Raw genomic sequence first — 26,869 nt, 5'->3', positions numbered from 1 at the left:
AAATTGATTACAACAGTGATTTAGTATGTCTTACATATCCCAGGCCCTTGCTGACAACGTAGAGAGCAAACAGATGTCGGTCACTGGCCTGGCCTGTCATGGCGTCTCTATATGTTTTCTGGTGGGTTTTACATGCTTTTCTGAATAGTTCCAGCTTCTCTTCTTTTGGTATAGATGGATTTCTAAATGCTCTGTAAAATTTTCAAAGACAAATGATAAAATCTTTTAAGATATTACAGATAGAGAGGTTTTCCAACATGGTAGCTTTAGCAATTTCCTTTTCAAAATTTGAAAATTAAGTTAAATAACCACTACCTTTCTGAAGTAAAATAACAAGAGATTCCAGAGGGATCTTGGCGCCCACCTAAGAATGATCTTTGTCTGACAAAGGAAAGAGGGATCTTTTCTCTGCTTTTCAAGCTTTTACTACATATTACTACACATGAAATTTGAGAAAGATCCTTTGACTACTTTCTGAGATATTTAACAGTAACAAACTTTAATTATCAAAATCCAAGATTGCTACCTGTCGGCAATCGTTTCATCGATCGTTACCAAAATGCAATATGCATAACCAGGGACCTAGAGGAACCTGCACATGAAATTTGAGACAGATCCCTTCAGTACTTTCTAAGAAATAGCAGTAACAAGCTTCAACTATCAAAATCCAAGATGGTGTCCTGTCGGCCATCTTGTGCACCAATCAGTCCGAAAATGCAAAATGCACAACTAGGGTCCTAGGGAAACCTGTATATAAAATTTGAGAAAGATCATTTAAGCACTTTTTGAGAAATAGTGGTAACAAACTTTAACTATCAAAATCCAAGATGGCCGCCTGTTGGCCATCTTGTTGACCTTGTTGACCGATAGGTCCCAAAATGCAATATGCTTAACTAGGGTCCTAGGGGAACCTACATATGAAATTTGAGAAAGATCCCTTCAGTACTTTTTGAGAAATAGCGGTAACAAACTTTAACTATAAAAATCCAAGATGGCCGCCTGGGAACCTATAGATGAAATTTGACAAAGATCCCTTCAGTACTTTTTGAGAAATAGCCATAACAAACTTTAACTATCAAAATCTAAGATGGCCACCTGTCGGCCATCTTGTTGACTGACCGGTCTCAAAATACAACATGCACAACTAGGACCCTAGGGGAACCTATATATGAAATTTGAGAAAGATCCCTTCAGCACTTTTTGAGAAACAGCGGTAACAAACTTTAACTATCAAAATCCAAGATGGCTGCCTGTCGGCCATCTTCTTCATTGATCGGTCCCAAAATGCAATATGCACAACTAGGGTCCTAGGGGAACCTGTATATGAAATTTGAGAAAGATCCCTTCAGCACTTTTTGAGAAATAGCGGTAACAAACTTTAACTATCAAAATCCAAGATGGCCGCCTGTCGGCCATCTTGTTCATTGATCGGTCCCAAAATGCAATATGCACAACTAGGGTCCTAGGGGAACCTGTATATGAAATTTGAGAAAGATCCCTTAAGCACTTTTTGAGAAATAGCGGTAACAAGAATTGTTAACGGACGGATGGACGAACGGACCACGGATGAAAGGCGATTTGAATAGTTCACCATCTGATGATGGTGGGCTAATAAAAGTTACTTAAAAACAATTATATATATAATAACATATTAAGAAAATTTTACATTAATTGCCTAAGATACGGTAACAACACCATACAAATGTCTGCATAATGTATGTTAACAGTGAAAATTATTACACTGTTGTGCCATCTGGTGCAGTGATAGTCAACAAATATGTGGTAATTAAGACAATGACAGGAAACATATGACCAGCATCATGAAAATTCACATTTGTTTCATTTATGTCATACGGTCCTGTCATGAATATCGTAAGACACATGTGTAATTATAACACTATTATAAGTTATCTGTCCTTGAAGGTAGGTATTGATTGTGAACGTCATCAGCATGCAAACGTAATGTCATAATTTTACGAAAAAATCATGTGTGTTTCTCTTACAATATAATGACATCATAATGGATACCTACCCACATGGGAGATAACTCTGTAATTATATCTACTTGTTGAGCCTCAAACCTTTGATTAGGATGAATCCATTACCTCACAAATTCTGCAGATTCACATGTTAATGATCTCACAGTCTCTGTGCGACCATTGAGATAAAATCTTGTCATGGACGACTCGTACGTGAGGGCAAACTTCCCAGCATTCTTAAAATAAGTTATCTGTAGTGCCATCTGAATGTAGGCATCTGGGCTGACCTAAAATGGAAACAAGAATTTGACAGAAATGAAAGAGACTTGATAGAGAAACATTTATTTGATGTTTGTTATGCAATTTCTGTATAAATACCTACTAGTTGATTTTTTATGGACCTATTAATAATACATGTAAATATCATATTTGCCATAAATAGCCCTCCTCCCCCTGTAAGCACCGTTCTCCTTTTCTGAAGAAGGATTTAAGTTGTATGCATGCCCCACACATCCTATGGAGTTATAACAATGTTTTACAACATGTGATGCTTCTAACAGATCATTGTATCCCATATTACATTGACTTGCAAGTCTTTTACACTACGTAATAATGTATCTCAATGGATAAAAGGCATATCCATGTTTATGGTAACACTTAAATGTGCCATGAGTACAGGAAAAGTTAAATAATGCTGACTTTTTTAAAGAGGTTTTTCTTCAACAATTTACATTTCAGTTCCTTAATAAGTGTCCCCTTTGTTACAATTTTTAAGTGTCCTGGGCACTAATTATAGCAAATACAGTAATTAAAATCATTATACAAGTAATTCAGAAGAATAATTATCATGATGTATCTCACCTTGCACATCTTCATAAATCCTTTGCCATAAGAGTCATGATCTCTTACACATAGGTCCAGGTCGTCTATTGCCTGGAAACAAAGTCAAGGTCATACTAAGTATTTAAATGTAACAGAACATGATAGAAGGTGTAAGGAACCAATACTTATTAGATTAATATCTTTGTTGCCAATTGAGTTCATACTACCTAATATGCATGCAAGCCAAAGGCTAAATAGACTGAGAATATACTAATGCAAATGCAAAGAGAAAGATGTACAAAAATATTATATATTTGCAGATTATTGTTCTCTTTTGTTTCATTTATTTCTTAATTAGCTTGGAATGTTTTAATTGTTTTGTTTTACTGCTATTTCATATCTTATTTTTTTGCTGTGATCGTAGTTTCTTACATGTGATATCTGTTCTCATGTGACGTATGTTTGCTGGTGTCATGTGACGTATGTTTGCTGGTGTCATGTGACGTATGTTTGCTGGTGTCATATGACATATGATTGCTGGTATCATGTGATGTATGTTTCCTGGTGTCATGTGACATGTTTCCTGGTGTCATGTGACATGTGTTTCCTGGTGTCATGTGACATGTTTCCTGGTGTCATGTGACATGTGTCCTGGAGTCATGTGACATATGTTTCTTGTTGTCATGTGACATATGTTTCCTGGTGTCATGTGACGTTTGTTTCCTGGTGTCATGTGATGTATGTTTCCTGGTGTCATGTGACATATGTTTCCTAGTGTCATGTGACGTATGCTTCCTGGTACCATGTGACATATGTTTCCTGGTGTCATGTGACATATGTTTCCTAGTGTCATGTGACATATATTTCCTGGTCTCATGTGACGTATGTTTCCTGGTGTCATGTGACGTATGTTTCCTGGTGTCATGTGAAGTATGTTTCCTGGTGTCATGTGACGTATGTTTCCTGGTGTCATGTGAAGTATGTTTCCTGGTGTCATGTGACGTATGTTTCCTGGTGTCATGTGAAGTATGTTTCCTGGTGTCATGTGAAGTATGTTTCCTTGTGTCATGTGATGTATGTTTCCTTGTGTCATGTGATGTATGTTTCCTTGTGTCATGTGATGTATGTTTCCTGGTGTCATGTGACATGTTTCCTGGTGTCATGTGACTATGTGTTTCGTGTCATGTATACAGAAGTATGGTATGTATAATTGTGATGTCTTTGTCTCTCCCGTTAAACAGCTATAGGTTTTATTTTTCACAACCTTTAAAATCAAAACCAACTTTCGTTATTATTTCAATAATATTGTATATCATTTCATGCACTTTCATGATTAAATAGCTAATAAATTGTTTTATTTTACAGTTTTACCTTTGCCTCAGACATAATAACAAACTCCTTTACCCCCGGTACTTAACCAATACTAAGTTATACCTTTGTGACAGTACACACAGCTGCTCCTTTACCCCCCGGTACTTAACCAATACTAAGTTATACCTTTGTGACAGTACACACAACTCCTTTACCCCCCGGTACTTAACCAATACTAAGTTATACCTTTGTGACAGTACACACAGCTCCTTTACCCCCCGGTACTTAACCAATACTAAGTTATACCTTTGTGACAGTACACACAGCTCCTTTACCCCCCGGTACTTAACCAATACTAAGTTTACCTATACCTTTGTGACAGTACACACAACTCCTTTACCCCCCCGGTACTTAACCAATACTAAGTTATACCTTTGTGACAGTACACACAGCTCCTTTACCCCCCGGTACTTAACCAATACTAAGTTATACCTTTGTGACAGTACACACAGCTCCTTTACCCCCCGGTACTTAACCAATACTAAGTTATACCTTTGTGACAGTACACACAGCTCCTTTACCCCCCGGTACTTAACCAATACTAAGTTATACCTTTGTGACAGTACACACAGCTCCTTTACCCCCCGGTACTTAACCAATACTAAGTTATACCTTTGTGACAGTACACACAGCTCCTTTACCCCCCGGTACTTAACCAATACTAAGTTTATACCTTTTCTGACAGTACACACAGCTCCTTTACCCCCCGTACTTAACCAATACTAAGTTATACCTTTGTGACAGTACACACAGCTCCTTTACCCCCCGGTACTTAACCAATACTAAGTTATACCTTTGTGACAGTACACACAGCTCCTTTACCCCCGGTACTTAACCAATACTAAGTTATACCTTTGTGACAGTACACACAGCTCCTTTACCCTTCGGTACTTAACCAATACTAAGTTATACCTTTGTGACAGTACACACAGCTCCTTTACCCCCCGGTACTTAACCAATACTAAGTTATACCTTTGTGACAGTACACACAGCTCCTTTACCCTTCAGTACTTAACCAATACTAAGTTATACCTTTGTGACAGTACACACAGCTCCTTTACCCCCCGGTACTTAACCAATACTAAGTTATACCTTTGTGACAGTACACACAGCTCCTTTACCCCCCGGTACTTAACCAATACTAAGTTATACCTTTGTGACAGTACACACAGCTCCTTTACCCCGGTACTTAACCAATACTAAGTTATACCTTTGTGACAGTACACACAACTCCTTTACCCCCCGGTACTTAACCAATACTAAGTTATACCTTTGTGACAGTACACACAGCTCCTTTACCCCCCGGTACTTAACCAATACTAAGTTATACCTTTGTGACAGTACACACAGCTCCTTTACCCCCCGGTACTTAACCAATACTAAGTTATACCTTTGTGACAGTACACACAGCTCCTTTACCCCCAGGTACTTAACCAATACTAAGTTATACCTTTGTGACAGTACACACAGCTCCTTTACCCTTCGGTACTTAACCAATACTAAGTTTATACCTTTGTGACAGTACACACAGCTCCTTTACCCCCCGGTACTTAACCAATACTAAGTTATACCTTTGTGACAGTACACACAACTCCTTTACCCTTCGGTACTTAACCAATACTAAGTTATACCTTTGTGACAGTACACACAACTCCTTTACCCCCCGGTACTTAACCAATACTAAGTTATACCTTTGTGACAGTACACACAGCTCCTTTACCCCCCGGTACTTAACCAGTACTAAGTTATACCTTTGTGATAGTACCCACAGCTCCTTTACCCCCGGTACTTAACCAATACTAAGTTATACCTTTGTGACAGTACACACAGCTCCTTTACCCCCCGGTACTTAACCAATACTAAGTTATACCTTTGTGACAGTACACACAGCTCCTTTACCCCCCGGTACTTAACCAATACTAAGTTATACCTTTGTGACAGTACACACAGCTCCTTTACCCCCCGGTACTTAACCAATACTAAGTTATACCTTTGTGACAGTACACACAGCTCCTTTACCCCCCGGTACTTAACCAATACTAAGTTATACCTTTGTGACAGTACACACAGCTCCTTTACCCCCCGGTACTTAACCAATACTAAGTTATACCTTTGTGACAGTACACACAGCTCCTTTACCCCCCGGTACTTAACCAATACTAAGTTATACCTTTGTGACAGTACACACAACTCCTTTACCCCCCGGTACTTAACCAATACTAAGTTATACCTTTGTGACAGTACACACAGCTCCTTTACCCTTCGGTACTTAACCAATACTAAGTTATACCTTTGTGACAGTACACACAGCTCCTTTACCCCCCGGTACTTAACAATACTAAGTTATACCTTTGTGACAGTACACACAGCTCCTTTACCCTTCGGTACTTAACCAATACTAAGTTATACCTTTGTGACAGTACACACAGCTCCTTTACCCTTCGGTACTTAACCAATACTAAGTTATACCTTTGTGACAGTACACACAGCTCCTTTACCCCCCGGTACTTAACCAATACTAAGTTATACCTTTGTGACAGTACACACAGCTCCTTTACCCTTCGGTACTTAACCAATACTAAGTTATACCTTTGTGACAGTACACACAGCTCCTTTACCCTTCGGTACTTAACCAATACTAAGTTATACCTTTGTGACAGTACACACAGCTCCTTTACCCCCCGGTACTTAACCAATACTAAGTTATACCTTTGTGACAGTACACACAGCTCCTTTACCCCCCGGTACTTAACCAATACTAAGTTTTACCTTTGTGACAGTACACACAGCTCCTTTACCCCGCGGTACTTAACCAATACTAAGTTATACCTTTGTGACAGTACACACAGCTCCTTTACCTTTACTTTACCTTTGTGACAGTACACACAGCTCCTTTACCCCCCGGTACTTAACCAATACTAAGTTATACCTTTGTGACAGTACACACAGCTCCTTTACCCCCCGGTACTTAACCAATACTAAGTTATACCTTTGTGACAGTACACACAGCTCCTTTACCCCCGGTACTTAACCAATACTAAGTTATACCTTTGTGACAGTACACACAGCTCCTTTACCCCCCGGTACTTAAACCAATACTAAGTTATACCTTTGTGACAGTACACACAGCTCCTTTACCCCCGGTACTTAACCAATACTAAGTTATACCTTTGTGACAGTACACACAGCTCCTTTACCCCCCGGTACTTAACCAATACTAAGTTATACCTTTGTGATAGTACCCACAGCTCCTTTACCCCCGGTACTTAACCAATACTAAGTTATACCTTTGTGACAGTACCCACAGCTCCTTTACCCCCCGGTACTTAACCAATACTAAGTTATACCTTTGTGACAGTACACACAGCTCCTTTACCCCCCGGTACTTAACCAATACTTTGTGACAGTACATACCTTTACCCCGGTACTTAACCACAGTACACAGTACCCACAGCTCCTTTACCCCCGGTACTTAACCAATACTAAGTTATACCTTTGTGACAGTACACACAACTCCTTTACCCCCCGGTACTTAACCAATACTAAGTTATACCTTTGTGACAGTACACACAGCTCCTTTACCCCCCAGTACTTAACCAATACTAAGTTATACCTTTGTGACAGTACACACAGCTCCTTTACCCTTCGGTACTTAACCAATACTAAGTTATACCTTTGTGACAGTACCCACAACTCCTTTACCCCCCGGTACTTAACCAATACTAAGTTATACCTTTGTGACAGTACACACAGCTCCTTTACCCTTCGGTACTTAACCAATACTAAGTTATACCTTTGTGACAGTACACACAGCTCCTTTACCCCCGAATTGTCCCTACTTAACCAATACTAAGTTATACCTTTGTGACAGTACACACAGCTCCTTTACCCCCCGGTACTTAACCAATACTAAGTTATACCTTTGTGACAGTACACACAGCTCCTTTACCCCCCGGTACTTAACCAATACTAAGTTATACCTTTGTGACAGTACACACAAGCTCCTTTACCCCCCGTACTTAACCAATACTAAGTTATACCTTTGTGACAGTACACACAGCTCCTTTACCCCCCGGTACTTAACCAATACTAAGTTATACCTTTGTGACAGTACACACAGCTCCTTTACCCCCCGGTACTTAACCAATACTAAGTTATACCTTTGTGACAGTACACACAGCTCCTTTACCCCCCGGTACTTAACCAATACTAAGTTATACCTTTGTGACAGTACACACAGCTCCTTTACCCCCCCGGTACTTAACCAATACTAAGTTATACCTTTGTGACAGTACACACAACTCCTTTACCCTTCAGTACTTAACCAATACTAAGTTATACCTTTGTGACAGTACACACAGCTCCTTTACCCCCCGGTACTTTAACCAATACTAAGTTTTACCTTTGTGACTAAGTTTTACCTTTGTGACAGTACACACAGCTCCTTTACCCCGCGGTACTTAACCAATACTAAGTTATACCTTTGTGACAGTACACACAGCTCCTTTACCCCCCGGTACTTAACCAATACTAAGTTTTACCTTTGTGACAGTACACACAGCTCCTTTACCCCCGGTACTTAACCAATACTAAGTTATACCTTTGTGACAGTACACACAGCTCCTTTACCCCCGGTACTTAACCAATACTAAGTTATACCTTTGTGACAGTACACACAGCTCCTTTACCCCCCGGTACTTAACCAATACTAAGTTATACCTTTGTGACAGTACACACAGCTCCTTTACCCCCCGGTACTTAACCAATACTAAGTTATACCTTTGTGACAGTACACACAGCTCCTTTACCCCCCGGTACTTAACCAATACTAAGTTATACCTTTGTGACAGTACACACAGCTCCTTTACCCCCCGGTACTTAACCAATACTAAGTTATACCTTTGTGACAGTACACACAGCTCCTTTACCCCCCGGTACTTAACCAATACTAAGTTATACCTTTGTGACAGTACACACAGCTCCTTTACCCCGCGGTACTTAACCAATACTAAGTTATACCTTTGTGACAGTACACACAGCTCCTTTACCCCCCGGTACTTAACCAATACTAAGTTTTACCTTTGTGACAGTACACACAACTCCTTTACCCCCCGGTACTTAACCAATACTAAGTTATACCTTTGTGACAGTACACACAGCTCCTTTACCCCCCGGTACTTAACCAATACTAAGTTATACCTTTGTGACAGTACACACAGCTCCTTTACCCCCTTACCAATACTAAGTTATACCTTTGTACAGTACACACAGCTACCAACTTAACCAATACTAAGTTATACCTTTGTGACAGTACACACAGCTCCTTTACCCCCCGGTACTTAACCAATACTAAGTTATACCTTTGTGACAGTACACACAGCTCCTTTACCCCCCGGTACTTAACCAATACTAAGTTATACCTTTGTGACAGTACACACACAGCTCCTTTACCCCCCGGTACTTAACCAATACTAAGTTATACCTTTGTGACAGTACACACAGCTCCTTTACCCCCCGGTACTTAACCAATACTAAGTTATACCTTTGTGACAGTACACACAGCTCCTTTACCCCCCGGTACTTAACCAATACTAAGTTATACCTTTGTGACAGTACACACAGCTCCTTTACCCCCCCGGTACTTAACCAATACTAAGTTTTACCTTTGTGACAGTACACACAGCTCCTTTACCCCCGGTACTTAACCAATACTAAGTTATACCTTTGTGACAGTACACACAGCTCCTTTACCCCCCGGTACTTAACCAATACTAAGTTATACCTTTGTGACAGTACACACAACTCCTTTACCCCCCGGTACTTAACCAATACTAAGTTATACCTTTGTGACAGTACACACAACTCCAGCTCCTTTACCCCGCGGTACTTAACCAATACTAAGTTATACCTTTGTGACAGTACACACAGCTCCTTTACCCCCCGGTACTTAACCAATACTAAGTTATACCTTTGTGACAGTACACACAGCTCCTTTACCCCCCGGTACTTAACCAATACTAAGTTATACCTTTGTGACAGTACACACAGCTCCTTTACCCTTCGGTACTTAACCAATACTAAGTTATACCTTTGTGACAGTACACACAGCTCCTTTACCCCCCGGTACTTAACCAATACTAAGTTATACCTTTGTGACAGTACACACAGCTCCTTTACCCCCCGGTTTCCCCCCGGTACTTAACCAATACTAAGTTATACCTTTGTGACAGTACACACAGCTCCTTTACCCCCCGGTACTTAACCAATACTAAGTTATACCTTTGTGACAGTACACACAGCTCCTTTACCCTTCGGTACTTAACCAATACTAAGTTATTACCTTTGTGACAGTACACACAGCTCCTTTACCCCCCGTACTTAACCAATACTAAGTTATACCTTTGTGACAGTACACACAACTCCTTTACCCCCCGGTACTTAACCAATACTAAGTTATACCTTTGTGACAGTACACACAGCTCCTTTACCCTTCGGTACTTAACCAATACTAAGTTATACCTTTGTGACAGTACACACAGCTCCTTTACCCCCCGGTACTTAACCAATACTAAGTTATACCTTTGTGACAGTACACACAGCTCCTTTACCCTTCGGTACTTAACCAATACTAAGTTATACCTTTGTGACAGTACACACAGCTCCTTTACCCTTCGGTACTTAACCAATACTAAGTTTTACCTTTGTGACAGTACACACAGCTCCTTTACCCCCGGTACTTAACCAATACTAAGTTATACCTTTGTGACAGTACACACAACTCCTTTACCCCCCGGTACTTAACCAATACTAAGTTATACCTTTGTGACAGTACACACAGCTCCTTTACCCCCCGGTACTTAACCAATACAATTCACTCAGGCTAATTGTGACAGTACGAACTTTACCCCCCGGTACTTAACCAATACTAAGTTATACCTTTGTGACAGTACACACAGCTCCTTTACCCCCCGGTACTTAACCAATACTAAGTTATACCTTTGTGACAGTACACACAGCTCCTTTACCCTTCATACCCGGTACTTAACCAATACTAAGTTATACCTTTGTGACAGTACCACACAGCTCCTTTACCCCCCGGTACTTAACCAATACTAAGTTTATACCTTTGTGACAGTACACACACAGCCTCCCTTTACCCCCAACTCCTTTACCCTTCGGTACTTTAACCAATACTAAGTTATACCTTTGTGACAGTACACACAGCTCCTTTACCCCCCGGTACTTAACCAATACTAAGTTATACCTTTGTGACAGTACACACAGCTCCTTTACCCCCCGGTACTTAACCAATACTAAGTTATACCTTTGTGACAGTACACACAGCTCCTTTACCCCCCGGTACTTAACCAATACTAAGTTATACCTTTGTGACAGTACACACAGCTCCTTTACCCCCCGGTACTTAACCAATACTAAGTTATACCTTTGTGACAGTACAGTACAACACAGCAACACAGCTCCTTTACCCTTCGGTACTTAACCAATACTAAGTTATACCTTTGTGACAGTACACACAGCTCCTTTACCCCCCGGTACTTAACCAATACTAAGTTATACCTTTGTGACAGTACACACAGCTCCTTTACCCCCCGGTACTTAACCAATACTAAGTTATACCTTTGTGACAGTACACACAGCTCCTTTACCCCCCGGTAAACTTAACCAATACTAAGTTATACCTTTGTGACAGTACACACAGCTCCTTTACCAAAAACCCCCCGGTACTTAACCAAATACTAAGTTTCCTGTGAACTGACTATGTATAAAGAAACTCACTCTTTGGTTCTACTCTTTGGTCACTGTTTTATGGACTATTGAACCCTCAGATTCTACATATAAAGAACTCACTCATATGAACATTGGTCACTCCCTGTCATATATAAAGAACTCACTCACTGACTATGAACCCTACTACTGTAGAAAAATCACTCATTGATCATGTTTGAACCCTGACTATGTATAAAGAATATTGAACCCTGACTACGTATAAAGAACTCACTCATTTGGTCATATTGAACTCAGACAGGTGCCCTATCACTGGCGCATCGGCGTAGGAATGTTCACAGTTGATTCCGAACCTTCCATTAGGGAAGGATGATGATATTAATAGATTTTTGTCAAACCATACCGATGTACTGCTTCCTCCGAGCAAAAATCGTCCTCTCTCGGTTGTAGATTCATATCTCGTACGACTGATCATGTAGATGTACCTACAGTGTGCAAAATACAAGATGACATAATCATATTGTTAGTTCTTAACGGTTCACAAAAACCGTTCCACACAAACTCTCTGCAACATGTTATTTAATCTCTTACAACAACTGCGCAAATGAATTTTACAAATGCCTTAGAAATTTCAAATGCTATCAACCTGCCCAGTTAATATAACAAATATTATCATTATTCTTAAATATTTGTTTCTATTTACTGACAAGCTCGATACAATGGACTAAATACGAGAAACATTAAAAACCTATGATATAACATACACTATCTGCTTCTCTGTTCCCAAGTTGAATGTAACATTTTTCAATAAATAGTCTGCTGCTTTAATGTGCAATACATAAAATAACAACTTTCAATTGGAGCAAGTTTTACCACAAAAAAAAAAAAAAAATTAAAAAAAAATCTGAAAGTATTTCCTATCCACAATTCCGAGAGGAAGGATAAATGGAGCTAACTCACAAAGAAAAATGGATTTCTCCACAGTATCTAAGGATTCCTTGTTGATTTGCCGTCACAGAAGTACTCGGAGCGTATTTATATATACCAGGACGTCCGATCAATCCCAGTCAGTGCAGGAATACTCTTCTCTGCTTCACTCGCATTGCCTACAGATAATCATAAAAATACCATAAGCAAACACTATTGCATTGCACAAACAGGCATTTCAAAATGAATCTAGTGTGTGGTAGGTTTGTATGGGCGACGATCCAATGGCAGACAAGTCAGATTAATAATGCAGTGGATGAAACCAGAGTACCCAGAGAAGAAAAGTCACCGACCTATGATCAGTACCTATCAACAGCTACAGGCTGGTCTCTAACTAGAAGTTGAGGACTAGAACTAGAAATTCAAACACTCTGCCGCTGTAGGTCATTATTCATCTATAATATGTATTGCTGCAAAATTATAATTATACAAAGTTAATTTAAATTTAAACAACTGAAAAAGGCCAATGGACCTTAACGGTTATCTGCATCATGGCTCAAAACAACAAAGTCACAGAATTAAGTATAGGTTAAAAATCATAATAAGCGATACAAGAAACTCCTTAGTTGAATATGTAAGTTTCTGAAATATTTGATGACTTTGACCTTAAAAGTAGGTAAAGGTCATTTGTTGAACAAACTTGGTAGCCCTTCTTCCTAGTATGCTGCAGGCCCAATATCAGTTCTCTAAGCCTCTTAGTTTATTTCACACAAGAAGTTCCTTTATAAGATTTTAGCCTCTATTTGACCCAATGTTATCTTGAATGGCCTTCTGATGGTCATTCACTATTGAGTAATTATGTTTCTACACATGTGTCCACGACAAATATGGTTATAACCCATTCAAGGATTAAGGAGAAGTACAATTTGAAAGCTAAATTTGAGCAAAGCTCCCATTTTGGAGCCCTGCCGTTCTGTCAGCTCCCATTTTGGAGCCCTGCCGTTCTGTCAGCTCCCATTTTGGAGCCCTGCCGTTCTGTCACTTTAGGTCTTACCTGGGTCCTTTATAATATATGATTGTCCTCACCTAATGATGTTTCATGACAAATATGGTTGTAATACTCAAAAGGGTTAACAAGGAGTTAGAGGATTTTAAAGACAAATATCAGTAAAATTAACCCTTCTGAGCCCCGCCCCTCTGTCCACAGTGGTCAAACCTAACTCATTTATATGACATATGATTGTCCTTCCCCAAAGATGTTCCATGCCAAATGTAAATCCACTCAATGGTTAAGGAGGAGTAAGATTTTAAAGCAAAATTTCAGCGGAGTTCCCCTTTTGAGTCCCGCCACTCATGAGTTTAGGAGGAGTAGGATTTTAAAGCAAAATTTCAGTAAGTTTCCCCCTTCTGAGCCCCGCCCCTCTATACACAGGGGTCGGACCTAACTCATTTTATATAAAATATGATTGTCCTTCCCCAAGGATGTTTCATACCAAATAATACGGATGTAATCCTCATGGGTATAAGAAAAGAGTAGAATTCATCAAAGTTCATGTTCTGAATCCCGCCCCTCTGTCCCCAGGGGTGAAACCCAACTCATCTTTACAAAATATGATTGTCCTTTCCCAATGATGTTTCAAACCAAATATGGTTGTAATCCACTCAAGGGTTAAGAAGAATTAGGCTTTGGTATGAAATAGTTTTACGTACGACCCACGGCGCATGCAACAGACGAAAAACTGTTGGTGAATCTGCATCTCCTGATCTATTGACCTTCATTTTCTGATCCCCACACAGCTCACCTGTTTGTGTATCTGCATCCTTTGACCTATTGACCTTTGTATTCTGGCCCACAACACAGTTCACACCTGTTTGTGTATCTCTGCGCCCTCTGACCCATTGACCTTCATATTCTGACCCAACACAGTTAACCTGTTTGGGTATCTGTGTCCTCTGACATATTGACCTTTGTATTTTGACTCCTGACAGCTCACTTGTTTGTATATCTGCGTCCTCTCACCTATTGACCTTCATATTCTGACCCAACACAGCTCACCTGTTTGTGTATCTGCGTCCTCTATGACCCATTCTAGTTGTTTTTCTAACTGTAGAGGTGTGAGTAGCTTCCCTTTCTTGTCGAACACGCTGACCTTGTATAGTATCCCTTTTCTGAGGACAGCTACATGCTAAAGAATAAGTGATATTTAAGAATAATATTATCTTTTTATCTTTTTTTTTTTTTTACAATTTTTTTTTTATATTCATAACTGCATTGTAAATAACAAAATATATTCCTTTCATAGAAGGACTTTCACACAATATCCATACTTCATAATTTTATTTCCAAAGAATATTATTATTGATGTTACTATTTTATTCAATTTCATAGGGCAAGGATGTTTCTGGCCAAATTTGGTTACAATCCATTCAGAACTCTATGTCTAAGTAGCGATTTAAAGGAAATGTTAACGGACCGGATGACGGAGGGACGGAGGGACGGGTGAGCTAAAAATGAATCTTCATAACATAAAGTGCAATTATTCTGAAGAAAGTCAAAACAAAAAGAGTGACATCATGTTATTTAGAACACATGTTTCAGACTACTTGACAAAAAACAAAATGTGTTTTAATGTACAAATTCTGGTGATTAACTTGAAGGTAACCTGAACTTTACACATCCTAACCATTCAGTCTAAGATGATACTGGTACATGAAGAGGATAATTACTTTAAAATTGATACTTTTGATAAACTCCTAAGTATTATTATAGAACTTCTATATTTAGAATCTGAGTGTGTAAATCTAAAATTTGTAATATTATCGCAAGAAGAATGTCAATGACTTTGACCTACCTTGGATTCAGATGAGTCACAGTGTAACCAGGAATCACAATCTTCTCCGGGAATTCTATAACAGAGAAACACTGCATGGATAACAGGAACACATGTGCCATTTATATCTGCATATTTTGCAGGTGCTTAATATTCACAATAATAAATTGCAGCTGTAAAAAATATGCAACTACAAGTAATTAAGTAGAGCGTTTGTCCTGTACCTGTCAATCACAAAATTAAATTGCTGTACATGCCATTTGGCATGAAAACGTAAAAATTAAGTCAAAACAAACAATAATGACCTTGACCCTACCTCGTTGTGGAGAAGACATTTTTCATACTGGGCCATACAGATAGGTATCGTATTCCTGATGACAAGCGGTTCAAGTCGCTCATGGTCGATAAGCTGCTTGAAGGTCAAGAACTTGTACATGACATTGGGCTGTCCTGTACAGAAAAACAATAATGAGTTATAATGAAATATGGCTACTGCAACCTTCTTTCTTGTGCAATTTTCTATTGCAAGATTTGCAATCAAAATGAAATTGCAAAAGTTTATACCAAGGCAAGATATAAGGTGATGTATGTAATTAAAATAATTAACATATATGTATAATAGCCTAATGTTACACTGGGTATTGGTAGTGGAGATTACCATGCTGTGGCAATTTGATAGCAATGTTTTTAAGGTATGAAGACACACCGAAAATTGAGAAATCCGTCAAGATAATGAATAGTTCATCCAAACCTAACTCTGTTGCTGGGTAACAGTTCATCCAAACCTAACTCTGTTTGCTGGGAAACAGTTCATCCAAACCTAACTCTGTTGCTGGGAAACAGTTCATCCAAACCTACCTCTGTTGCTGGGTAACAGTTCATCAAAACCTAACCTCTCTGTTGCTGGGTAACAGTTCATCATAACCTACCTCTGTTGCTGGGTGATATTTAAAGATGCTCCACCGCCGACAAATGGTATTTTTTTCATTATCAAAAACAGAAGCAGACAATTTAGTATTTTTCTTCAGTTACAAAAGTTACTTACTGTTCACCATTACCACTATTGAAAAGTTTAAGCTTCTAATTTTATTTTAAGTTAAAAATACAAAAAATAATTAATTGCATCCCGAAAAAATTCTGTGGCACTATATTCTATATGGAATGAAGTACTGATTGCCCATTCACCAAAGGCAAAATAAATTATTTTATATTATTTTTTGTGTTTAATTAGACATAAATATACCTGATTAAACACCAATTATTGTTCAAATAATGAATATCATTTATGCTCTGTCGGCGGTGGAGCATCTTTAAGGAATAGATTTTTGTTAAAATTTTTTTTACATGGGCTCCATAATCATTAATACCCTCATAACCTAAACAAAATAAAAATCTATTCCTAATATTTACAGTTTTTCACATATATGGATATTATTAATTCTCGCAACGGTTTTGCATAAATTATTTTTTATTAAAATACCCATATTTATTTCTCTCTCATCATCATCAACAAATTCGATTGAACAGCTGATTGGAGTCGAGTCATTCATATGTTCCCACCAAAAGTGGGGTCATGACCCCACGTTGCTACGTCAGCGACTATTCCCGTAACAATAGAATCACCACACGTGTTGTGTTATCATTATACACTGATAATGATAATACTAGAAAGCATGCTTATTGAGTCCATGTCAGTGCAAACTGTAAATATTTTATTATAGCCTTCCTCTGTTGCTGGGTAACATTTCATCATAACCTACCACCTCTGTTGCTGGGTAACAGTTCATCATAACCTACCTCTGTTGCTGGGTAACAGTTCACCATAACCTACTTCTGTTGCTGGGTAATATTTTATGACACCCTACCGCTGTTGCTGGGTAACAGTGCACCATAACCTATCTCTGTTGCTGAGTAATATTTTATCATACCCTACCTATGTTGCTGGGTAATAGTTTATTATAACCTACCTCTGTTTCTGGGTATCAGTTCACCATAAACCTACCTCTGTTGCTGGGTAACAATTCATCATAACCTAACTATGTTGATGGGTAAATATTTTATGATACCCTACCTCTGTTGCTGTGTAAACAGTTCACCATAACCTATCTCTGTTCCTAGGTAATATTTTATCATACCCTACATATGTTGCTGGGTAATAGTTTATTATAACCTACCTCTGTTGCTGGGTAACAGTTCATCATAACCTACCTCTGTTGCTAGGTAACAATTCACCATAACCTACCTCTGTTGCTGGGTAATATTTTATGATAACCTACCTCTGTTGCTGGGTAATATTTTATGATACCCTACATCTGTTGCTGGGTAACAGTTCACCATAACCTACCTCTGTTGCTGGGTAATATTTTATTATACCCTACCTTTGTTGCTGGTTAATATTTTTATGATACCCTACCTCTGTTGCTGGGTAATAGTTTATTATAACCTACCTCTGTTGCTGGGTAACAGTTCACCATAACCTACCTGTTGTTATTTTATGCCTGTTTCTGGTAACCTAATTCTGGTAACAATTCACCATAACCTACCTCTGTTGCTGGGTAATATTTTATGATAACCTACCTCTGTTGCTGGGTAATATTTTATGATACCCTACCTATGTTGCTGTGTAATAGTTTATGATACTCTGCCTCTGTTTCTGGGTATCAGTTCACCATAACCTACCTCTGTTGCTGTGTAACAGTTCACCATAACCTATCTCTGTTGCTGGGTAATATTTTATGACACCCTACCTCTGTTGCTGTGTAACAGTTCACCATAACCTATCTCTGTTCCTAGGTAATATTTTATTCATACCCTACATATGTTGCTGGGTAATAGTTTATTATAACCTACCTCTGTTGCTGGGTAACAGTTCATCATAACCTACCTCTGTTGCTAGGTAACAAATTCACCATAACCTAACTCTGTTGCTGGGTAAATTTTATGATACCCTACATCTGTTGCTGGGTAACAGTTCACCATAACCTACCTCTGTTGCTGGGTAATATTTTATTATACCCTACCTTTGTTGCTGGTTAATATTTTATGATACCCTACCTCTGTTGCTGGGTAATAGTTTATTATAACCTACCTCTGTTGCTGGGTAACAGTTCACCATAACCTACCTCTGTTGCTGGGTAACAATTCACCATAACCTACCTCTGTTGCTGGGTAATATTTTATGATAACCTACCTCTGTTGCTGGGTAAATATTTTATGATACCCTACCTATGTTGCTGTGTAATAGTTTATGATACTCTGCCTCTGTTTCTGGGTATCAGTTCACCATAACCTACCTCTGTTGCTGGGTAACAATTCACCATAACCTACCTATGTTGCTGGGTAACATTTTATGATAACCTACCTCTGTTGCTGGGTAATATTTTATGATACCCTACCTATGTTGCTGTGTAATAGTTTATGATACCCTGCCTCTGTTTCTGGGTATCAGTTCACCATAACCTACCTCTGTTGCTGGGTAACAATTCACCATAACCTACCTATGTTGCTGGGTAACATTTTATGATAACCTACCTCTGTTGCTGGGTAACAATTCACCATAACCTATCTCTGTTGCTGGGTAATATTTTATTATACCCTACTTCTGTTACTGGGTAATAGTTTATGATACCCTACCTCTGTTAATTTTATGATACCCTACCTGTTGCTGGGAAACAGTTCACCATAACCTACCTCTGTTGCTGGGTAACAGTTGACCAAAACCTACTTCTGGTGCTGGGTAACAGTTCACCATAACCTACTTCTGTTGCTGGGTTACAGTTCACCATAACCTACCTCTGTTGCTGGGTAACAGTTCACCATAACCTACCTCTGTTGCTGGGTAACAGTTCACCAAAACCTACTTCTGTTGCTGGGTAACAATTCACCATAACCTACTTCTGTTGCTGGGTAACAGTTCACCATAACCTATCTCTGTTGCTGGGTAACAGTTCACCATAAACTACTTCTGTTGCTGGGTAACAATTCACCATAACCTACTTCTGTTGCTGGGTAACAGTTCACCATAACCTATCTCCGTTGCTGGTAACCTTTCACCAAAACCTACTTCTGTTGCTGGGTAACAATTCACCATAACCTACCTCTGTTGCTGGGTAACAGTTCACCAAAACCTACTTCTGTTGCTGGGTAACAATTCACCATAACCTACTTCTGTTGCTGGGTAACAGTTCACCATAACCTATCTCTGTTGCTGGGTAACAGTTCACCATAAAATTCTACTTCTGTTGCTGGGTACCAAACCATCACCATTCACCAAACCTACTTCTGTTGCTGGGTAACAGTTCACCATAACCTATCTCTGTTGCTGGGTAACCTTTCACCAAAACCTACTTCTGTTGCTGGGTAACAATTCACCATAACCTACTTCTGTTGCTGTTGCTGGTAACAGTTCACCGTAACCTATCTCTGTTGCTGGGTAACAGTTCACCATAACCTACTTCTGTTGCTGGGTAACAGTTCACCATGACCTACCTAATAGTATATAACTTACCTGGCCACCTGTAATTTGGAGCCAATCCAATAACTCTGGTCCATTATATAGTAATTACTGTTGATAAGTAAGGTACTGCGCGACTCTTCAGATAAACATACTTCTCCCTGAAACAGGAATTTCATGAAATAGATTTAAAACGAACCTGAAAGAAAATTTTAAAAGAATGCCCATATTTAAAAATTTGGATATGCTATGCTTATGACTCAATAAATTTGTTATTGGAATTCAAATATGACTACCGATACTTCAAATTATAATTCAAATATGACCAATTAATGATACCAGAGAGTTCAGATATAAATTACTGCAGAAATCAAAACAATATTAATTATATAAACGTTTGGAATAATTATTGATATTTGAATTCTGATGTACCTGTATACCAGTCATTTGAAATTATAACATCTTATGGGCATTTGATACAATATGACTTTGAATATGATCATTTGAAATTAAAATTCCTATATCAGTGTTAAATCTTTTGATATTAGAGCTTTGATGTTATTATGATTTTTAACTTCTATTTGAGAATTTCTGTTTATACTTTAATACTCACCACCAATCAGTCACATAGTTCTGGGCCCACCAGGATTTTAAAACTAAGACACGCTGCAACTTTGGACCGAGATTTTTCTCAAAATCTTGACGATCTTTGGCAATGTCCTGCCACTTTTCAGTATGCTCACCGTACAGTGGTTTGAGAGAGAGCATGAGTGTATCGAGAGTCTGGCCGAGAGCTGGGACACTCATCCGTGGTAGAGACTGTTGACAACTGTACAGCAGAGGACGGTAGCCAAATACACAGCGCACGGCCAGACCCCAGAGTATGGTGGTCACCGACTGAGTCTTTGGCTGTTCATCTGTCAAAATGCATTACTGACAGTCAAACACGGTTATAACAAACCTTTGGGGACCAACATCATTTTTTTATCAACATTATAGTTTATTACACACATTAACACAAATTTTAAGGAACCTTAAAGATGCTACACTGCAGACAAATGGTATTTTTCCGTATATTTTTTCTCTATCAAAAAATGGAGCCCACAAATTAGTATTTTTTCTCAGTTACAAAAGTTACTTATTTTACACCATTACCACCATTAAAAAGTTTCAGCTTTTTATTTCACTTCAAGATAAAAATATTGAAAATAATTAATAGGTCCCAAAAAATCCAACGGCACTATGCCCTACATGGAATGTAGGAATGGAAAGTATTGATTGCTCATGTACCAAAGGCAAAATAAATTATTTCATAATATCAATTTTTGTATTAATTAGACATACATGATTAAACATCAATTACTGTTCAAATGATGGGCATCGTTTATGCTATGGGCAGTGAAGCATCTTTAAAAGGGACATTTCAGTGAGGCCTATTCTGATATACAATGTATGTTTACATAAACACAAAGCAATATATGGCATAAATGTATTGTTCTATATTCCTTATCAAACATAAAACAAAAACTATTGACAAATTCTACAACATTCATTTGTTGATTATTTCATATAGCATAATATAGCATGAATGATGTATAGCGTTAACCCCCTAAAAGGTTCATTCACAATGTTTGGCTCATAATTTTCAAGTTACTTTAATTTGGAGGAATTTTAAGGCTTTAACATTTTTCAGAAAAATATTGGCCCCAATGCTAAAATCAAAGTACTGAAAGTACTGAGAGCTTAAGGCAAGTGAAGAAATTTAATTTGCAGGTATTCAGATGAGTAGACATAAAAAACAAGTGTTAGCTACCCAAAAAGCTAAGAAGGCTACCATACAGTATTGTTTATTAGGAAGCAATGATAGGAAAGCTTGACAAATTGTTCTTTTCACAGTTACCTAGGGTAGCTGCCATAGTTCTTATTCTCATTTTTGAATAATGATAATTCAATTGCTTTCACATTCAATGTAAAAGATTATCAACTTCATGATATTCATGAAAGGGCCACTAGGCTACCTTTCCGAAACAAAAAAATTAAAAATCTTTTTATAACAATTATAATATAATAAATTGAAGTTTTGCCTTGTGGCGCAGAAATGGTCAACTAACCCATTGTAATTATGACGACGCCAGGAACATAATACAACCTGCGAAATGAAACTTAACCTTTTATTTATTTCAATAAAGTTGTTCATAATGTGAAGAGGGCCTTTTCCTTATGCTAACAAGTTTTCCGTCAAATATACACTATACTGATATACATTTACATGTACTTGGACAAGTTGGTGAAATACATAGTATACAAGCATAACTTTTCGGTTAAAACTGTACTTTACTTTAGCGCATACAGATCCACAAATATCCCCTAAGTAAAGCCTAACTTTGTTTCAGCATCTTCCATGTACCGACAGTTTTTACAAGTAGGTCATGGCCATCTAGCGTACAGTACCAGTTAGGCTATATCTAGATGCTCCACGTGCTCCCGGCAATGTTTCTATTCAGTACGTGTAGCGACGCCTTATGTGATTTCTGAGAATAATGTCCAACAACCAAAAAAAACATTCAGACTTCTCTGGGTTTATCTAATGATAATTTGTTTGCAATGATTTCCCCACTGGTACCCCTTACACACATGAAATCTTCAACAACAAGCTCACCTGGTTTGTAATGTCAAGTCATGTTCTGAATACAGGTTCATTGTTTCTTTTCTGAAGGAATTTGAATATTTACCTCTTATTTCCCTATTGGGCCCCGCCCCTCCTGCCCCCAGGGGGTCAGAGCCAAAATTTATACAAGTTCTGTTCCCCTTCCCCAAGGATATTTGTGGCCAAATTTGGTTACAATCCATGCAGAACTCTAGGACAAGTAGCGTTTTATAGGATTTACCTTTATTTTCCCTATTGGGCCACGCCCCTCCTGCCCCTGGGGGGTCAGAGCCAAAATTTATACAAGTTCTGTTCCCCTTCACCCAAGGATGTTTGTGGCCAAATTTGGTTACAATCCATGCAGAACTCTAGGACAAGTAGCGTTTTATAGGATTTACCTCTATTTCCCCTATTGGGCCCTGCCCCTCCTGCCCCCAGGGGGTCAGAGCCAAAATTTATACAAGTTCTGTTCCCCTTCCCCCAAGGATGTTTGTGGCCAAATTTGGTTACAATCCATGCAGAACTCTAGGACAAGTAGCGTTTTATAGGATTTACCTTTATTTTCCCTATTGGGCCACGCCCCTCCTGCCCCTGGGGGGTCAGAGCCAAAATTTATACAAGTTCTGTTCCCCTTCCCCCAAGGATGTTTGTGGCCAAATTTGGTTACAATCCATGCAGAACTCTATGACTAGTAGCGATTTAAAGGAAATGTTGACGGACGGACGGACGGACGGACGGACGACGGACGCCGCGCCATGACATAAGCTCACCGGCCCTTCGGGCCAGGTGAGCTAAAAACATACTTAGACATTTTGATTGATCATCGGTAAGATATTATGGTTTTTGAGACGGACCCCGGTTTCTAAACACGATGACGTAAGGTCTTTTTTTATTGGTTCCCCACCCGCTGATTTGTCAAATGTATACAGAGGTTATATGACATGTATTACAAACCACTAATGCATTGAAATATCGAGTTTTGTTTATCGTTTTTTAAGAAAATGTAACTATTTATCGTGTTCTGCCTTCGAGTGTTTCATCTAAATAAGCGACTTGTCACGTGACACTCAGCAATGGTATAAGCGGTCCGATGTAAACAAAGATGTCATAACGCAAAATCTTATACTGTTCAGGGAGTTCCCTGCGTTAAGAACCTAGATGTAAATCTGATACTGTACTTGCTGGTCGAAATCATCTATGAGAGATAATTTCCATTCTTTCACTCAACAGCTTGAAAGCGACAGAGACAATTTCTTTAGCATCCCCCCGATGTGGTCGATCACATTCACGTAACTTTATCTGAAGAACACCTGAACAACACAACCACGTGCATTACGCTAGTAATCTTCAACATCCCTTCCGTATTTGGAGACAGAAACAGTAAAATTCGTAAGCGTTCATTTCGTTTTGTTTCTACATTAAATAAATTGGTCTTTGGGTCGGTATATGAACTACATACCACTTATGTTTCTGATTTTGTATTTGACAAACAATGACGCATGAAGTGAACTAGGTAACATGTCTGTGTATTTCTGCTAACATACATATAATCAATGTTTTGTTTTACAACAAGAAAAAAAAAGTTTAATATTACTTCTAATTTTGAAGCAGTTTCTGGTTAAATTATCAGTTAACAAATTCATCTGCTAGCATTATTTACTTATTTGCTGAATCAACAGTACACTGACTAATGAGTGACTAATAAAACATTGATGATACATGCTGATGTTAATTTTTGTTTTCGCCTCAATGTCCCTAGAAAATGTTGTTTTGGCGCATTGTCTGATCAAATGTCCCATCGAAATTTTATTTCAAGGGGACATAGCCGCATAGTAACAAATCTCCTTCCCTATCACTGAAGTGAACTGTGTTTAATTATGTTTATTCAAAAATACTTGAATAAAATAACATAGCATAACATAACAAAACATTATTTTTATTTTACTCTTTAGTGATACATGTCCATCTGAGCGTATGCTTTTTGATATGTTTTTACATACCGTAAATCTGTTCAATTGCAAATTAACTTGAAACCTGCAGTCCGCTAATTATGTCATGTTCATCATTAGATGTTTTGCAACACTACGGTCAATTAGACAGAATTGTAACCCTAGATCTGACGACAAAGTTGTCTAGAGCTTTATATATCTGCCATTGCAGGTAGTTAATATATGCCCGGTATTATTTCACTGCTTCTTGATAATCTCAATTCTTCAACATTTTGAGTCTGCTGTGGATGACGAGCAAATATTGGGTCCTGTTATTTTAGAATTTAACAAAATATGCAATAATTTCAATAAAAAGTTATAGAGTCGTCTAACATAAACTTAAAGAATTTTGTTAAGTTCAAGTCAGTTGTGGAGTCTTGTTTACAAGTAATTTGAGTTAATATATTAGCATCATTTTTAATCTTTTTATTTTTAATTTTTATCAATATTTTAAGCTCATGTTTCCAGTTTTTAAATCAGAGATAATAATTGTCTTAATAAAATCTAGCCTTATTAGTGATTACACTTGTCTCTTTAAACTTCATATACACACATGTATATTATGTACAAATGTATTGTGTATGCATGATTGTGTAACAGGAGAGGAGAAAATGTAGCTGCCCAGACCGGGATTCAAACCCGGGACCCTCAGAACACTAGCCGAGTGCTCTACCGACTGAGCTACCTGGTCTCCGATGATTGACCCAGTCCAATCCTGCTACACTCCTCCCTCCTTTCTCGAAGTCTTCACCCTCGAAGACATACGAGAATCTTCCAAATACCACCAACGTGGGTTATTTAGTTGGGCGCCAATTTTGTAACAGGAGAGGAGAAAATGTAGCGGCCAGACCGGGATTCAAATCCGGGACCCTCAGAACACTAGCCGAGTGCTCTACCGACTGAGCTACCTGGTCACCGATGATCGACCCAGTCCAATCCCGCTACAATTGTATCTCTATATTGATTAGCTACTGTTGTAGCAGAGTCAGTCAGAAGGTGATATCTTTTCCTCTACAACAGTAGCTATATATTAATTGATTACATCAATATGCTAATTCATTGTCATGTATGTTACACACTTTACAAAATCCTACATACTGTTATGTTTTGTGATGTGACACTCCATTACCACGGTATCAATATGGACAATTTGGCAAATTAAATCTGTTACACCTACTGAATTAAATGCATTAAATTGTATGTCATAAAATTAGAAAATAATGCTAGCAGTTAATTTTTGTCAACTTCGAATTTGAAAAGGAAACTGCTCCAAAATATAAAGTAATGTTCTTGTTCTTGTAATAAAATAAAACATCTATATCACATACGTTAGCAGAAATACACAGAGACACGTAAGTTCACTTCATGTGTAATTTATTTACTGTAGACAGGTATAAAGCAAAACGAAATGAACACTTACGATTTTTGCTGTTTCTGTGTCCAAATACGAATGGAATGTTGTAGGCCTTGATTATTGCCACACGGGTCGTGTTGGGGAAGTACCCGGGTACCCGTCAAAATACACGTAGGAACCATGTGTAGGCTTCCCGGCCGGGCATCCGTCAAAATACTGACGAAACATACTGATACTGAGTGTTAGATGTCTGTGTAAACGTAAAATTCAGTAACAAGAAGTACAAAATAGCACTCTTTTGTTCTATTTTACTCACAAAGGATGACACTTCATCTGCTAACGACATGTTCACAAGCAACATTGTTGCAATTCTTATTTCCCATGATCGGAGAAGTGATCATGAATGGCGCACATGTTTACTTTCACTATCGGTATGCTGTATATGACAACACCAGAGGCTATCCGAATGAAGACTACGTCACTCTTTTGTACTTCCTGTTGCGCATGTGCGGTAAACAACATCTGTCACGGACATTCTGGGCTCTGTCAGCTTGTTACATTACGATTGTATGATGTTACCGATTGATATTAAATTGATATACCAATGCCATTTGCAGTATTGGAGAATAAATCTCTCACATTTCATTATGATTACATTGAAATTTGCTCCATCTGCAGATCGCCCCAAACAACATCGGTAAATTGTACCACTAAGCTAACTCACGAAGTTGATACGTTCACATAGGAAAAT

The 26,869-nt window shown here is 38.4% G+C and overlaps 1 pseudogene; it reads right to left on the bottom strand.

The window, feature by feature from the left end:
* Nucleotides 1-26,869, bottom strand: part of LOC138306622 (carnitine O-palmitoyltransferase 1, liver isoform-like) — a 56,794-nt pseudogene that overhangs the window by 2,456 nt on the left and 27,469 nt on the right.

This window comes from Argopecten irradians, chromosome 13 (assembly GCF_041381155.1).
Source record: "Argopecten irradians isolate NY chromosome 13, Ai_NY, whole genome shotgun sequence".
Lineage (NCBI taxonomy): Eukaryota > Metazoa > Mollusca > Bivalvia > Pectinida > Pectinidae > Argopecten > Argopecten irradians.
This window is presented reverse-complemented; position numbering and strand designations above follow the sequence as displayed.